Raw genomic sequence first — 16,657 nt, forward strand, 5'->3', positions numbered from 1 at the left:
CTAGTTTGAAGCAGTATTTTAGACCTCGTCACACTTATGGTGAAATATTTAATTTTTGTAGAATGGTTAAGGTGTCTACCTTACGAGAACTTTTTTTCAATTTTTGAGAAGGCAAAGTTCGATTTAAATGAACTATATGAATTTGATAGTAGACAGTCTTCACTTTATTCTCCTAACAGCGTAAATAGAGATTTAGTAGATATTTTGTTAGAGAAAATAGATGGCCCGATTCGAGATCATATTGAAACGAATAGTACATTAAATGACATAATTTTAAGATACTCTAATTTAAAACTACTTGATGATTTAAGATGTATAGATTTTAGACATAGAAAGCAAGCAAACATATTTAAACCAAATGATATTAACTACAAAATAAATGCTCAAACTAGCACTAGTAATAATAATAAGATACCTTTATCGCGAAATAGCAATCAGGCGCTAACAAATAATAGTTACCAAGGATATTCTAAATATTTTAATGGACGACAAGATGAGTATTTTAAAAATTCGCAACCATCTTCTAGACAAGCTGTAAACAATCATCAGCCAAACAATAGATATAATTATTCAGCTCAGTCTCGAAATATTAATAAAACATGTAAGTCAGTTCCTATCGATAATACAGCTGAGCCTATGGATATTACAAACGTTGAACAGTCTGACAATTTTTTAGAGGACTCGCTTACCAACGACTACCGGTGATTACAATCACCATTCAAAAGGAAAAAAATAGGTGTTTAATAGATACTGATTCAACTACTAGTTTTATTGGACCAAATATTTTAAATAATTTTTCTGTAGAACATCTGGAAAAAGAATTATACTTTAGAACAATAAATGGAATCAATCGAGTAACTAGTAAAATTATTACTCCACTCCCTGAAGAATTTAAATCTCAAGGGACTATATCATGGAAAGTTGTCAATTTAAGAAATGAGAATTACAATGCCATTATTGGGCAAAACGTTTTAAAACCTTTCAAGGCGAAAATAGATTTCGAAAATGACTTCCTCGAGATAAATGGCAAAAAGCTATTTTTCCATAAATATCCATTCGATATTCAAAATATTTCGACATTAAATCCGGTTCCAACGAATATAATAAAACAATTAAATTTGGAACATCTAAACACCGAAGAACGTATTAAAATTGAAAAATTACTTTTAGCTTATGAAGATTTATTTTATAAGGAAGGAGAAAAGCTTACAGCTACCCAAAACATTCAACATGAAATTGTAACGACAACAAATAATCCAGTTTTTTCAAGAATTTATCGTTATCCTAACGTCCATGAACAAGAGATAAATCGACAAATAAACGAAAGGTTAGAACAAAATATTATTACACCATCTTGTTCGCCCTATAATAGTCCACTGTGGATTGTTCCCAAGAAAATAGACAGCACAGGATCAAAACAGTGGCGGATAGTGATAGACTATAGGAAATTGAATGAAAACACAATTTCAGACAAGTTCCCAATTCCCAATATCGACGGGATATTGGACAAATTGGGTAGAGCAATGTACTTTACCACACTTGAACTTGCAAAAGGTTTCCATCAGATTGTGGTAAAACAGGAAGATCGTAGAAAAACCGCGTTTTCAACCCCACATGGGCACTTTGAGTTTGTTAGAATGCCGTTTGGACTCAAAAACGCACCATCAACATTCCAAAGGCTCATGAACTCAGTGCTTCAAAAGTATATTAATAGAATGTGTGTCGTTTATCTGGACGACATATTAGTGTTTAGCACCTCTTTAGAGGAACATTTAGTTAACTTAAAATTAATTTTTGAAACACTACGAAAAGCTCAACTTAAAATACAAAACAATAAGTGCAATTTCTTAGTTAAGGAAACCGAATATTTGGGTCATATCCTAACTCCCGAAGGAGTCAAACCAAATAGAAGTAAAGTTGATGTAATTCAAAAATTAAAATTACCAACAACGGATAAGCAAATAAGGTCTTTCTTAGGAATGACGGGATATTACCGGAAGTTTATATGGGATTACGCAAAAATCGCCTATCCCATGATTTCTTATTTGAAAAGAGATAAAGTAGTGAATGTAAATGATCCAAAATATATATCAGAATTTGAAAAATTAAAGTCATTAATAACCGATCATCCTGTTTTGCGATATCCCAACTTTAATAAAAGATTAAATTGACAACGGATGCTAGTAATTTTGCTTTAGGTGCTGTACTATCTCAAGATGGTCACCCTATATGCTTTGCTTCCAGAACACTGAACGACCATGAAAAAAGCTATGCAACGGTCGAAAAAGAGCTTTTGGCCATTGTTTGGGCTGTTCACTATTTTAGGCCATATCTATACGGTACAGAATTCGATTTGCATACTGATCACCAACCACTTAAGTGGTTACAAGCAAAGTACAATGGGAAAAATATTAATCCCCGTCTTCAAAGATGGCTGATACAACTAGGGGAATACGAAGCCAAAATTGACTATATCCAGGGGAAGGATAATAAAATTGCCGACTTCCTAAGCCGAATCAATTCATATACGAACGAAATCAATGCGTTAGAAGATCAGGATTGTAATATGTCAACAATGGCTACAATACATTCACAGAAAGAAGAATTCAATGACCATTTTCCAATATTAGATACTGTTGTTAATCGGTTTAGGTCTCAAATATTTATTGTAGAGGAAAAAGTAAGAGAGAAGGACAATGTATTAGGAAATCAAAGAATATATATTGAATCGAACGACATTCCTGATAACATAGCTGATATAGTAAGAAGAAACATTAAACCTGGTAAGACCGCTATTTATTCCGAATTGAGTGAATCACTTTATAATACCGTCCAAGAATCGATAATAAAACTATTTCAAAATAGCAAAAACATTAAATTTATTAAATGTGCTTATTTGGCCAAAGATTTGGCAAGCGAAGAAGAAGCCATCAAACAAATTTCTCTGTTTCACACTAGGGAATCTGGTCACTCCGGTATTATACCCAACTACCAACACCTTAAGCACAAAATTTATTATCCTAACCTTAAACAGATAATCAATAAAGTAATTAATAATTGCGATGTTTGCAGTGCAGAAAAATACGACAGGAACCCTATTAAAAAGATGTTTTCAATCACAGAAACACCATCCGATATAAATGAGATAGTTCACATTGATACTTATATCAATTCAAAACATTCATTTATTATATTTTTAGATAAATTTTCAAAGCATGCTGCGGCGTTCTATTTAGAAGATAGAAATAGTAAGACATTAATTGAAAAACTCAGATTGTATATCTCATTGTTTGGCAAAATGAAGAAAATAGTATGTGACAACGAGTTCAACTCTATTAATGTTAAAGAATTTTGTCGAGAGGAAGATATACACATTCACTTTTCAAAACCAAATAGCCATACTGGCAACTCCGACGTGGAGAGATTAAACAATACAATAACTGAAAAAGTAAGAGCTTTAAATATAGAAAATTGGATACCTATTAGAGATCAAATTAGTAAAGCTATAGAGTTATATAATAAGTCGTACCATTCAACAATTGAAAGTACTCCAAACAACGTTCACAATCATATAGTTGATAAAAAATTAATTAAAAATAGAATTGAATTAAAAAAATTTAAAAACATAGACAAAGCGAACGCAAACAGAGAAAATTATATCGAAAATAGATCTGAAGGTTTTATTAAGAACTATCTAAATGTAAGGAACAAAGAAAAACCCAAGTTTCGGAAAGCGAAACTGAATAACGTTCATGAATCCAATATTAAACGTCCATTAAAATTTTACAACATTAAAGATCAAAAATAATTAAAATTTAAAAAAAAAAAAACATTCAAATAAAAAAAAAAAAAACATATTAATATACCGATTAATAAAAATACAAATATTTTGTAGTTATTGCAATGGAAAAGCAAAACTGATGTATTTACTAGTAAAATAAATCTTAATGCAAAAACTAATCTTTGTATACTTCTTTTTTTTTACTTTTAATCGTAATTTATATTACTTAGTACATTAAGACAATTTGAATTAAAAAAAAAAAAAAATACAAAAAATTATTTTTTTAAGTATTTGGAAATACAACACATATACATACATAAGTCTAATTACACTAAATTTTAACCAATTAAATTTAAAATCCAGGAGTATTTTAAAAACCAGCGGTGGAGGAGTTACATCTTTATACCCACCCACTCTATTCTCTTCATCTATATTTACTCTTATTGCTAGATATGTTAACTTGCCTACATAATTTCTCTTTTAGGCTACTATTCGCATACACAAATTTAACCTTTTCTCTTTGTTCTAATTATTAGTACATAATTAGTGATAAACTTTAGTAAGTAAGATCAATCAAGTATATATACAAATGCATTTCTCTTTTTGAGCTCTGTTTTGGATATATCATCAATAAAACGAGATCATCGAAGTTAATTGTTTTTTACTTGATACTTATTAAAGTAAGTATGTTTGTGGCGCGGCGATGTTCAAAACTATAAATGAAATAAATTATAAAATATAAAATTTGGTGAAAGTTTGTTTAATAAAACAAAGTAATGAAGTGCATAATGTTTAATTGTAAAGTGGAAATAAAGTTCTTGAAACCGACGCCAATGTGGTTTAACAAACGGTACATGCTCTTATTTTGACTAGAGCATATACTAACACGTATGTGAATATGTATGTAGCATATATACATATATATATGTATGTAGCAAGCATACATATTTATGTATTCACATATTTACGTATATATATGGCAACATACTTTCGTACAAAGCTTTCGATGGTGATTCGGAACAAGGTTTGTTTATTTGAATTCAGATTTAAGTTATTATTATTTTAATTAATATTACTAAATATAGAAATAAAATCATTAGAAATGAAATATACTTATATGTAATAAAAAATAATAAAAAAAAAATATACGTATGTTTAAAAATATATTTATCCGGCTTTTATTTTTTCCACAGGTATTAATGTCATAGGTATGAACAGAAAACTCTGTTGATGTAAAAGTTTACGCTATAAATCTAGAAAAAAACAGAAATATCTGTTATTTCAATAGATTTCATTGTCAGTGACATTTATTTCTACAGTAAAAACTGTTAATTTAACAGTTAACGATGGTTATTTCAAATGAACAGAAATCCCTTTCATATTAACAGTTTTAGAGACAGTAATAATTGTTAATTTAACAAAACTATGGGTAAAGTATATTGAAACAACTTTTTTTCTTTATTTGACTACTAAAACGGTCAATTACGAATCAACGATTTGTGCGCAGCTGATTCAACATCTTGTTGCGATGGATAAAAATTTACAGAAATTTCGGTTGAATTGACCCGTATTTCGGTTGATTTTAACAGTCTTTTTCTTTCAGTGTGCTGATGACAGGCAAGTTGCAAATTTGCTTTAAATAGGGGAGCAAAATGGCTTCATTCAAATTGGCTACTGGCGGTAGGAGAGATATCGGGCGATATTTATTTATTTATTTATTTATTATTTAAAGTCGACGACAAACTATGGTCGACTGCATAATATAAAAGATATATAAATATACAACTCAAAAGATAAAATTTAAGATATATCGAGATTTCAGCAATGTTATATTACAAACAAAGAAATATTAATGAACATTACTATTTAATTTCAAAATATAATAATAATAAGAAATATGAGTAGAAATAAGATCTTATGCCGAAATCTTATACTGGCGGAATGCATCAGATTCCGCTCAGCATGATATCGGAATGCAGTGGATTCCAATCTCCCTGTTGGAATGCAACAAGATTCCAATCAGCATGTCATGGGAATCCGGCAGTGCTAAGAGTAGTGTAATGAGGATACGCCATCACAAGGCATAAAAAAGTAACATGACCTGTGTTGTTGGAATGCACCGGATTCCAATCAGCTCGATGCCTGACCCATAAGATTATACTGCCGGAATGCATACGATTCCGGTCAGTGACTCATGAAAAAGCATGTTTTTTACGTTGTTGGAATGCACCAGATTCCAATCAACACAGTACTGTCTTGTTCCTTCTTAATGATACATGTTGATAAATGTTCCTCCATCCCTAAGCGAGATAGTTCCTGTTTTTTATCGAAGGAATAAAATGCCGGCAAATTAAAATAAATTAGCTTGTATCTCTTAAATTAGATAGGCAAGTATTGCATTACGTTTAGTGGCAAAAGTACATTCAAGACTGATGCAGCTATACAAGTCATTGTAGTGCGCGCACCAGATAAGAAGAGGATTATTTTTAGCAAAGTTTCGTCGAAAAAGGGGTAAATAGAAAGGAACGTAGTGTCTAGATACTCTAGGGGGAACCGCAAAAAATAACCGGCTGAGAAGGTCCGCAGAATCAATTTCTCCAATAATGAGCTTATGGATGAACAATACCCCCAGTAAAATTCTCCGATTTTCCAGAGTGGGTAAGTTAATAAGAAGAAGTCTACTTCTGTATGGAGGAAGGTGGAGACTTGAGTCCCAATTAAGACCGCGCAATGCAAATATCAAAAATTGCTTTTGAACTGACTCAAGACGCTTTATATGCTTTTGAGAAACAGGGGACCAAACGTATGAGCAATACTCGAGTATTGGACGAACCAGCGATGTGTAAAGAACCTTAGTGAGGTACGGATCATCGAACTCTTTAGCCCATCTTTTAACAAATCCAAGTAAACCCAACGCTTTGTTGGCTATAGATGAAATATGCATGTTAAAATTCAATTTCGGATCAAAAAGGACACCTAGATCATTTGCAATAGATATACGCTCCAAAGGCGTACCATCTATTACATAAGATTTCAATGCTGGCTTCACTCGGTGAAATGTCATATGCTTACATTTAGAGCAATTTAAAGCTAGTAAATTTATTGTGCACCAACATTGGAACGAGTCCAAGTCGGCCTGAAGAAGATCCAAGGAACTCAAATCGGTAGGACAGTAAGTGTAGCAAAGTTTTACATCATCCGCATACATTATAGTATGGGAATATAACAGGGATGCACCTTAACGTTAAGCTAATCGTTTATCAAAAAATTTCCACCGTTTCCGTTGAAACACTTCGAAATATTATCGATAAAGAAATTATCAAGATAAATTGTATCTCGTTTTTAACCGAAACGAAAAGCTTTCGTTAACGTTAAAAACGTTAACGAAAACGTGATACTTTATGTTTGAATTGTGCTGGCAATGCTATAGCCATGGTGAAGCCGTAAGGTGGCAACAACGAGCGCACATACACACACAAACTCTATGTAATTTGTTTGTGTAATTCGTTGGTGGTAATGTCAAAAATACTCTGAGAAATGTTCGTACTGTCAAAATTCATGAGAAAAGTTGCAATCAGCTTGGATAATGCTTTCACCTTTAATGACTCCGCCATCAATCAGCTTTGCCAGCATAGTTTGAAATTAATAATCAACATAAACGATTTGATTTCGTTTTGATATGGCAGAAAACGAAACGAAATCATTTCGTTAATTTGACGATCTTAACGTTAATAAACGAAACGAAATGACTTCGTTTCGTTTATTAACGTTGATTATCGTAACGAAATGATATCGTTTCGTTGGTTAAGCATGCCTGGAATATAATATTGTCTGTGGCAAGTCATTAATGAAAAGGGCAAAGAGCAAAGGGCCTAGATGACTTCCCTGGGGTACGCCGGAGGAAACTCCGAACGATTCCGACAGATTGCACTTGAACAGGACTTTTTGGGTCCGGTTAGAAATATAGCTTTTCAGCCACATTAATAGGTGAAACGGAAAGCCCAGTAAATCAAGCTTATGAATAAGCAACTCATGGTTGACATTATCAAATGCTTTGCTGAAGTCCGTGTAGATGACATCCGTTTGCTTGTTCGCTAAAAATCCTTCCATAACTATAGAGGTGAATACAAGCAAATTTGTAGTGGTTGATCTTTGACGAATAAAACCGTGTTGGCATGCAGATAAAAGACTAGAACACTGATATTGCAGTTGACTGGTGACAATCTGTTCAAAGACTTTAGGAATGACTGAAAGTTTAGCAATACCCCTGTAGTTTTCAACTTTTGACCTACTACCTTTTTTATGCAGGGGTATAATGAAAGACTGTTTCCAAAGTGCCGGGAATGACGCAGATCCCAGAGATAGCTCAAATAATTTTAAAATAGGCTCATACATGTTTTCGGCGCAGTACCTAAGCACGCAACTAGGAACACCGTCCGGTCCCGGAGAAAAGGTGGGCTTCAAAGATTGAAGACTCAGAAGAACAATATTACCATCAATAGCAGGATTCCTAATGGAATTCGACCTATCTAAGCGATAGGGATATTGACCGGAATGAAAACCACTGGATGAATACGTGGACTTAAAGAACTCAGAAAATAGTTCAGCAACGTCGTCATCAGTGCAAGCTTTTTTACCTCCAAACGATAATGAGGAAGGATACCCAGAAGTTTTCCGCTTTGAATTTACGAAACTGTAAAACTTTTTTGGATTTCTAAAAAATTGGGCTTTACAACAACTCAAGTAATTTTTATAACAAAGCTGATTAAGACGGTGAAATTTAGAACGAGCTATTAGATATTTAGAGAGGTCTGCAGATGCTCCAGATTTCTTGAACCTCTTATAAAGCCTAGATTTAATGTTATTAAGTCTGATAAGTTGCCTTGAAAACCAAGGCGGCTTATTCGAACATAGGGTATAGCGAGTAGGAATGCAGGCATCAAAGAAGCCATCAAGCGTACTGTAAAATATAGAGATAGCCGAATCGACATCAGTGCAAGCATAGAGATCCGACCAATCATGGGAAGCCAACAGATCATTGAGCATAATGAAATTCGCTTTGTAGAAGCATCTAGATCGGCGACGAGACTGTACTTGAATCCTACGGGGTAGGCTGATATCTCTAGCGTAGGGTGAAGAGGGTCTTCTGGAAGGGATAAAGGTGGTATTCGCGTAAGGGCAGTACCCACCGAGCCATCCACAAATACTAAATCCAGCATTTTATTTCCACTATTTGGAACATTGTTAATCTGTAAAAGAGATGAGTCTAACAAGCAATTGAGAAACTCATGTTGAGCAGTGGGAGTTAAAAAGTTTGAATCACTTATATTAACCCAACTAACTGTTGGCAAGTTAAAGTCACCAACAACAACAAGTCGATCGTTATCTCCCAACTGCGAATGCAAATCACAGATGGCCGAGCTATGACTAGCATAAACATCCATATCCGAACGAGGTGGTATATACGAACAGCAAACAATTACGCTATAGCTACCGAATGAAAGCCTAACTGCTATGAATTCGATATGAGAGATATTGTCCAGCGAAATCAACTCAGACGATAGGTTAGATTCAACAGGAATAAGGACACCTCCCGCTCTAGAGATGCGATCACGCCGATAAACAGCATATTTATTTGAAAAAACCTCAGAATTGTAATTATCAGGCTTTAGCCAGGTCTCTGTAAAAGCTACAACTTGTGCAGAAAAGTTGAAAGAATTAAGGAAGAATGGAACAAGTTTTGATCGTAAACCACGAACATTTTGGTAATTAATGAGAAGACGGGACAGATCAGCAATTACCTTTGTGTTGTTATTACTGTGTTCGTCATACCGTTTTTTGGCTGTAATAAAACAGGTTCGGCCCTCGCCTTTCTCGTGAACAAGTGAACCACAGTATGCTTGGGCCAAAAAGAGGAATCAAGTACCTTATCGAAATATTCATCTGAAAGGGATATTTTAAATGAGGAGATGTCTCTCTCATATTTAAAGTTAAATTTATACACATTGATGTTACTAGTGGGTGCAACACCAAGTTTAGAGCAAACGTAATGAGCAATGTCATTTTCGGTAAGCGAGGCGTGTAATACAGCCCTACGAGGTGGCACGGCAGTCACCTGCAAAGGAGTAGCGGATAGCGCACCAGAGAGCTGGGAAGGTGCGGCCGTTATAGCGTTGGTTATCGAGCTCGTACTATTTTTTTCAGGTACACTTGTATCGTTAGCAACAACCCCAGTATCGGTAACTGTTAATTGTTGGAGCTAAAGATACCGGTGGAGGTGTAGGATGAATTGGGGAGTCCAGCGAAATCAACATTGGTGACGTAGAATCTCCTATGTTAGCTGGTTTCCCAGGCTTTAGTAGCGAGACCACCAATTTTCGGGAATGACAAAGGTGGAAAGGGACAGGTTTAAGATATGTGCTAAATATTTGAAACCCACTTTTCCTAGGCTTTTAACCACCGGCATGGCAATACCTTCTGGGCCCACTGCTTTGGATGGCTTAGAATGACCGATGGCATCCTCAACCTCTTTGCCGGTGACGGTAATTGGGGACGCGCTGAAATTATGTTTATGTGTGCGTCTGTTGGCCCTCCGTCGAACTTTGTCAACCGTAGAATACATTATATATTGTCGGCAGAAAGCGCTCGCGCATTTTTTCGCATCTGACAGCACTTTATCGCCAAAGGCGATGGAAATTTTGTCATTGTGCTTAGACGGATTCCATAGGGACTTTATGGTGGACCAAAGCTTACCCACACCGGCAGAGAGGCTACAACTACTTAGATTCTCCTCCCATTTCGCCCGCTTGTGTTCATCCACAAGCAGTCTGATGCGTTGGTTTATATCGCTTATTTGGGGTCGCCGGGATTGAGCTGTCTTATAAGGTCACGTTCTCTCGCTAAATTTGCGGCCTCCGCCGGAAAATGGGGCCGAATTTCCACATTATACCCAGAACAGGTCTGCAGAGCAGATCTTGCTGTGAGTTTAGTCTTCATGAAATCGACTATCTCTGTGATCTTCCCAGTTAATCCATTACAGTCTAACTGTAGAATTCTGAAGTGCAGCGGGGGAGACGTCGTCACTCTAGGAGTAAGTGGCGGGTGACTACGCCCGAGTTGTGAAAGACTAGGACGCAATTTCTGTTGTGGCCATGGGACGTCCCTGGGTAAGCATTGGGATACCCGTGGTGTTTGGGTTTGCGGCCTGGCAACATGGCGCAATGATGTCCGTCGGGGGGTTGCCGTCGCGGAGACCAGAATATCAAGGAAAGTGACACCGTCCAAGGCAGTAACTGCATTGGGCGGATGACGCAAACATATATATTCTGTGCTGGCAAACGGTGCCAAAGGTGGTAGGGACTAAGAGTCTGTTTCCCTGCCCTACACGATTGCTGCCAGAAAGAGGGGGAAGAAGACGGGGTCGGGGCGGATGCTCGGCATTTCTACCGACTCCACTACGGAGATTGTAATTGAGTAGGAGTGGCCGTATGAGCTGGTAGCGCCGTAGGGCGCTTGGGCGTAGACTACGGGACGTCCTTGGGTGTGAACAGCAAGGAGCCATAAAGGATTTATAAAAGTTACGAGGACGTCGGGTTTTGGGATCTAGCCCAGAACAACTTGTCCGATGCAGCCATCCCTTGCACGTGACACACTGACAAGAGTATAACCGTCCTAACAAGATTCTTTTCCGGCAAACGCAACAAAACCGTTTCTCAGGACCGGGGTCAGGAGACGAACCCGGATTGGGTTCGATACCATTCCGGAGCAGGAGAGTATGGCGCAGCCCCGCTGAAAGGAGGTGCTGGGAGGATGAAAATTTGTGCGAGGGACGCAACAAATTAAATGGGGTTACATAACCCCGGTCTTAGTGACTGCTACTGCTGCGTCTGCCGAAAAAAAATAGAAATACCTAATATGGTCACACTTCTGTCTGTATCTCGCGTGTAAAGCGTTCACCAAAGTAGATGTTCTGGGCTAACTCCTTGTACTCGTTGCCGGAACGATTTCTATAAATCATTTGTGGCTCCTTGCTTGTCACGCACAAAGGCGACTTACGGCCGCTATTAAGGGTCTATTAATAGTCATGATTGTCGTGACACAATTTTAACGATCAGGATCAATGCTGGCCTATTGTTGATCGCGCCAAAGAGCGCCTCCAGTTTTTCGGCGGTTTTAAAGTACTGCAATTTCCGAAGTGCGAACAGTAGCAATCCCGACTATCAGTCGCTACCATGCCTCCTGACCCTCACACCATATGCCATCACCGAAGGGGGACTGCGTCTTTGAACTCATACCTTCGTCGACGTCACTTTCCTAGAAGCTCTAGGTGTACCTCCGAATACTTTTCCGACGGATATTTTTGTCGCGCTATGCTGCCGAGCTTCACCAGAAAAACATCTTGAAACTTTAGCGAGCAACTATTCGGGCCAAAGATGCCGCCCTCGAAATCATAAGCTCTCTAAGTGGATATCATTGCGCAACTCATTGGGGAAAATCGTACAATCCTCTTCGCATCAACATTATTTCAATTTTACAAGGACCCTGGATACAATTTTTAAAATTTAGGCCGAAATTTGCACCCGTTTTGCGTTCGAAACATTGATTTCAATAGTCTTCGTTAAACCAAAACGAAAATTTAGAATGAAAGTCAACCGATTTTGAGTTGAAAGATGTTAAGGTTATATGCTCAGTCATAACTGAGGTTGGGGATATGGCCTCCAACTTTAAGACATGTCAAACCGGCAGACTTGTATTTTGAATGACGAAGTGTGAATATCAAAATTAACATTTCAGATTTTATTTTATAGTTTCGCAAATAAACAACAGAGGTTTGAACATAAGACAAAGTGATTTTTCAAACCCTTCATCTTCAACTTAAGTATGAGATGAGAATCATTTCAGTGGAGTAATTAAACCCCTGGAACCTACAAAAGAACTTTGCATCACCGATTTCGCTTATTCTTTTGGCAATCGGGATATATACTTATTGAAAAATCCGCACCTTTTTTGGATAACTTCAATTTCTAATAGCTTGAGGAACAGTTGAAAACATGTTCGACATGCGTCATTTAGTCAGCATTTAAATTTATTATATAATCTTTCTTTTAGTGTTTTGTTTTAATAACTTGACGAATTCGGTGATGCAAAATCTGTGTTGAGCTGGCATTGAAAGCGTCTGTTTTTTTAAATAACTTCTGAACGGTTAGAAAGAATTAGATTTCGCAATTGGATTCTTATAACTGGCAGTGATGCCATACCCATTTCGACCATATCGATAAAATTCTCCTACGTTGGCTGTTTTCCCAGCCGTTAGAAGCTGAACCACCCTCGTCATTTCCCATTTTTCGGGGATGACGAAGGTGGACAAAGACAGGTTGAAGACATGTGCTAGGTATTTAAACCCTTATTTGCCCAGATGTTTGACCATCAGCATGGCTATGCCGTCTAGGCCTACAGCTTTAGATGGTTTACCATGATCGATGGCATCTTCAGCCTCTTTGGCGGTGATGGTAATAGGGTACGCGCTATGTGTATACTTGTATACGCGTCCGTTGGCCCGCCGTTCGTAGCATGATAAAAACATGCCATTATGCAAGCTTAGTGAGTTGCTAAATCAGTAAATTTTTTTTTAATTACCTCTAAGTTAAGCGCCAAAAATGTGTCAGCTATGCGTGGTCGTGGTCTTGTGAATCTCAGTGATATAGTTTTACGAGTTGAAGGAACATTGACCCACGACACTGCTTCCAATGCTACAAAGTGGCAACCCGGCAATGGTTGAATATTTTCCATAATAAAATTCGTATTAAATTGCGTTAAACGTAGGTATGACATTAAATCAGGAAGTTTTTGTTTACGCGCAGACGCATCATGTTCATACCAACGTTTTATTGCATGAAAGGCGTCTCTCTCAGATGTTATATTCAAATCATCACGTTCTAAGATTGTCTGCAGTTTGTTTGCGTCAAAATTTAAAAATTCGGGGTTTTGCATTACCTGCAAGGCAAATGTTAATTAAAAGGATGTATTAAAAATCATTGAGAAGTATTCCATCAAAAATTATTAATTAATTCAAGTACAACTAACATTTATAAAATTTTCAATTTCATATTCAAATATTTTCGCACTTAGCAACTCGCACTGAGCCTCACTCTCTAGGGCATAGGCTCGCGCCAAGGTATAATCGGTTATATGGTCTATTAGAAAATCAACACAATTTACAACAGCTTCTTCCAACTGCAAAATTAAAGCAGCCTTCAGCATTCTATCTACATTCTCGATGGTTACGAGCGTTTTGCCGGTGTAACAAAAAGTAATTAAACGCTCGAATGTATCGCTATCGATGTCTGTGATTTCAATGAGTGGACAAATGCCTTCTTCGCTTTTAAAGAGTTGCTTGAAATATGGGCTTACTGCCGATAGAATTAAGCGATGCGCTGTAATCCTGTAAAAGGGAAATCAAATCGTTTACTAGTCTGTATTTTAATAATTATAAGATATTAGCTTACAAGGAAGTTGGATTTGATAATTTAAATGTGACATCAATCAAATCTTGCTCATCAAAATGCTCGTATATTTGGAACAAAAGCTTCTCCATAAAACGGATCGCACCATCGGGACTCATCTGGGATAGGCGTTGACGTGTACTACATGCTGCTAGTGCCATTGCCATAGTGTTTGGAAGCGATCTGGTCTCTGCTTGCACAAAACTTTTTGGAATCAAAATATGGACAATTCTGCTCATAGTGTACCTATACCAAGTGTGTTCACTAAGCGATAAACGTCAAAACTACAAACAGCCTCGCTCACCTGATGGAAATCTCAGGTCTAGAGTCGCATTTTTAGTCTCAACGACAACATTTTTGACTACCAATCGTATGGACTTTTTCAATTTTTCAATCATTCGGAGCATTCGGTAATGGTATCCATTTTGAATTCGCTGTCATTCCGAATCCAGCGAGTGCCTGTCAGAATGCTTGACAGATAAGTCAACACACTTGTACTTGTACACTATGATTCTGCTGTAAACGCGTTCGCGGCCATTGTACAGGTCTACAAGTAGGATATGTAGCAGCACGCACATACACAGCCACGCTCACCCATTGTACAGGTTTACAAGTATGATATGTATGAGAGGGAAACAATTTCTTTCCCTTTCTAACACACGGCAGTTTGACACTTCGGTCAGTGTCAAACTAGCGTGGAACCCAGTGGAACCTGCGTGGAACATGAGTTTTGACACTGAACGAAGTGTCAAAATTACCGGGGTTGCTTCGTCGAAAGCGACACAGGGAAGCAAAAAAGGGATCGGAATATCAGATATGGGTTGCTGTGATGGTAAATTTTTTGAACGAATTTAGTAGGAAATTTTAAGTGCACCCATATGGGTCCTTCAGAAAATTATAAAAAAGTCTTCAATTGGGGTATCTGAGGACACGTAGTTATTTCAGAATTAAGAATACAAACACGTGAGTTAAGTTTTTCTACCCGTTCAAAAGTTCTCCGCGAAAAACAGTTTGAAACCGAGGTCGACTGCAATAACCCGTCCAAAAAAGCGGAAAGAAAAATGAATAGACGCGTTTTGTCCTGTTGCCAATAGTCCGAAGAGAAAAGGTATACGAATTATTGGAAGCGAGGCCAAAACGCGTCTATTAATACCTCCCCCGACGCTTTTGGTCGTGTTTTAGCAATCGTCCCCGGTAATAAAGTATCACAATTTGTTAATTAAAATTGTCCAAAATATATGGTTATTAAAGAGAGATGTAATTAAGTGCTCGTTTGAAAGTAAGTAAGTATATTTCTTTGTAATATAAGAAAAAAAAATTTTAAGCAGTTTTCGATAGCAGCTACTACACTTTTTTTTTGTCCTAAGAAGTACAACAGTGCCAAATAGCACCCACAAAAAAAACGAACAAGAACAAGCATTTTATCAGGTGAGCGTGGCTGTGTATGTGCGTGCTGCTACATATCCTACTTGTAGACCTGTACAATGACGCTCACCTCATAAAATGCTTGTTCTTGTTCGTTTTTTTTGTGGATGCTATTTGGCACTGTTGTACTTCTTAGGACCAAAAAAAGTTTAGTACCTGCTATCGAAAACTGCTTAAAATATTTTTTTCTTATATTACAAAGAAATATACTTATTTACCTTCAAACGAGCACTTAATTACATCTCTCTTTAATAACCATATATTTTGGACAATTTTAATTAACAAATTGTGATACTTTTTTACGGGGACGATTGCTAAAACACGACCAAAACCGTCAGGGGAGGTATTAATAGACGCGTTTTTGCCTCGCTTCCAATAATTCGAATACTTTTTCTCTTCGGACTATTGACAACAAGACAAAACGCGTCTATTCATTTTTCTTTCCGCTTTTTTGGACGGGTTATTGCAGTCGACCTCGGTTTCAAACTGTTTTTCGCGGAGAACTTTTGAACGGGTAGAAAAACTTAACTCCCGTATTTGTATTCTTAATACTGAAATAGCTACGCGTCCTCAGATACCCCAATTGAAGACTTTTTTATAATTTTCTGAAGGACCCATATGGGTGCACTTAAAATTTCCTACTAAATTCGTTCAAAAAATTTACCATCACAGCAACCCATATCTGATATTCCGATCCCTTTTTTGCTTCCCTGTGTCGCTTTCGACGAAGCAACCCCGGTAATTTTGACACTTCGTTCAGTGTCAAAACTCATGTTCCACTGGGTTCCACGCTAGTTTGACACTGACTGAAGTGTCAAACTGCCGTGTGTTAGAAAGGGAAAGAAATTGTTTCCCTCTCATACATATCATACTTGTAAACCTGTACAATGTTCGCGGCGATGGAATAAATTTTTCGAATCTTAAAATCATTAGGGGGACTCATGTAACC

The 16,657-nt window shown here is 37.0% G+C and overlaps 1 pseudogene; it reads right to left on the reverse strand.

Moving 5' to 3' along the window:
• The window catches only part of LOC137251295 (kelch-like protein 5), a 47,652-nt pseudogene extending 32,788 nt beyond the window's left edge, over positions 1-14,864 (reverse strand).
• Between the last annotated feature and the right edge of the window lie 1,793 nt (positions 14,865-16,657).

Source organism: Eurosta solidaginis, chromosome 4 (assembly GCF_040869045.1).
Source record: "Eurosta solidaginis isolate ZX-2024a chromosome 4, ASM4086904v1, whole genome shotgun sequence".
In the NCBI taxonomy this organism is placed as follows: domain Eukaryota; kingdom Metazoa; phylum Arthropoda; class Insecta; order Diptera; family Tephritidae; genus Eurosta; species Eurosta solidaginis.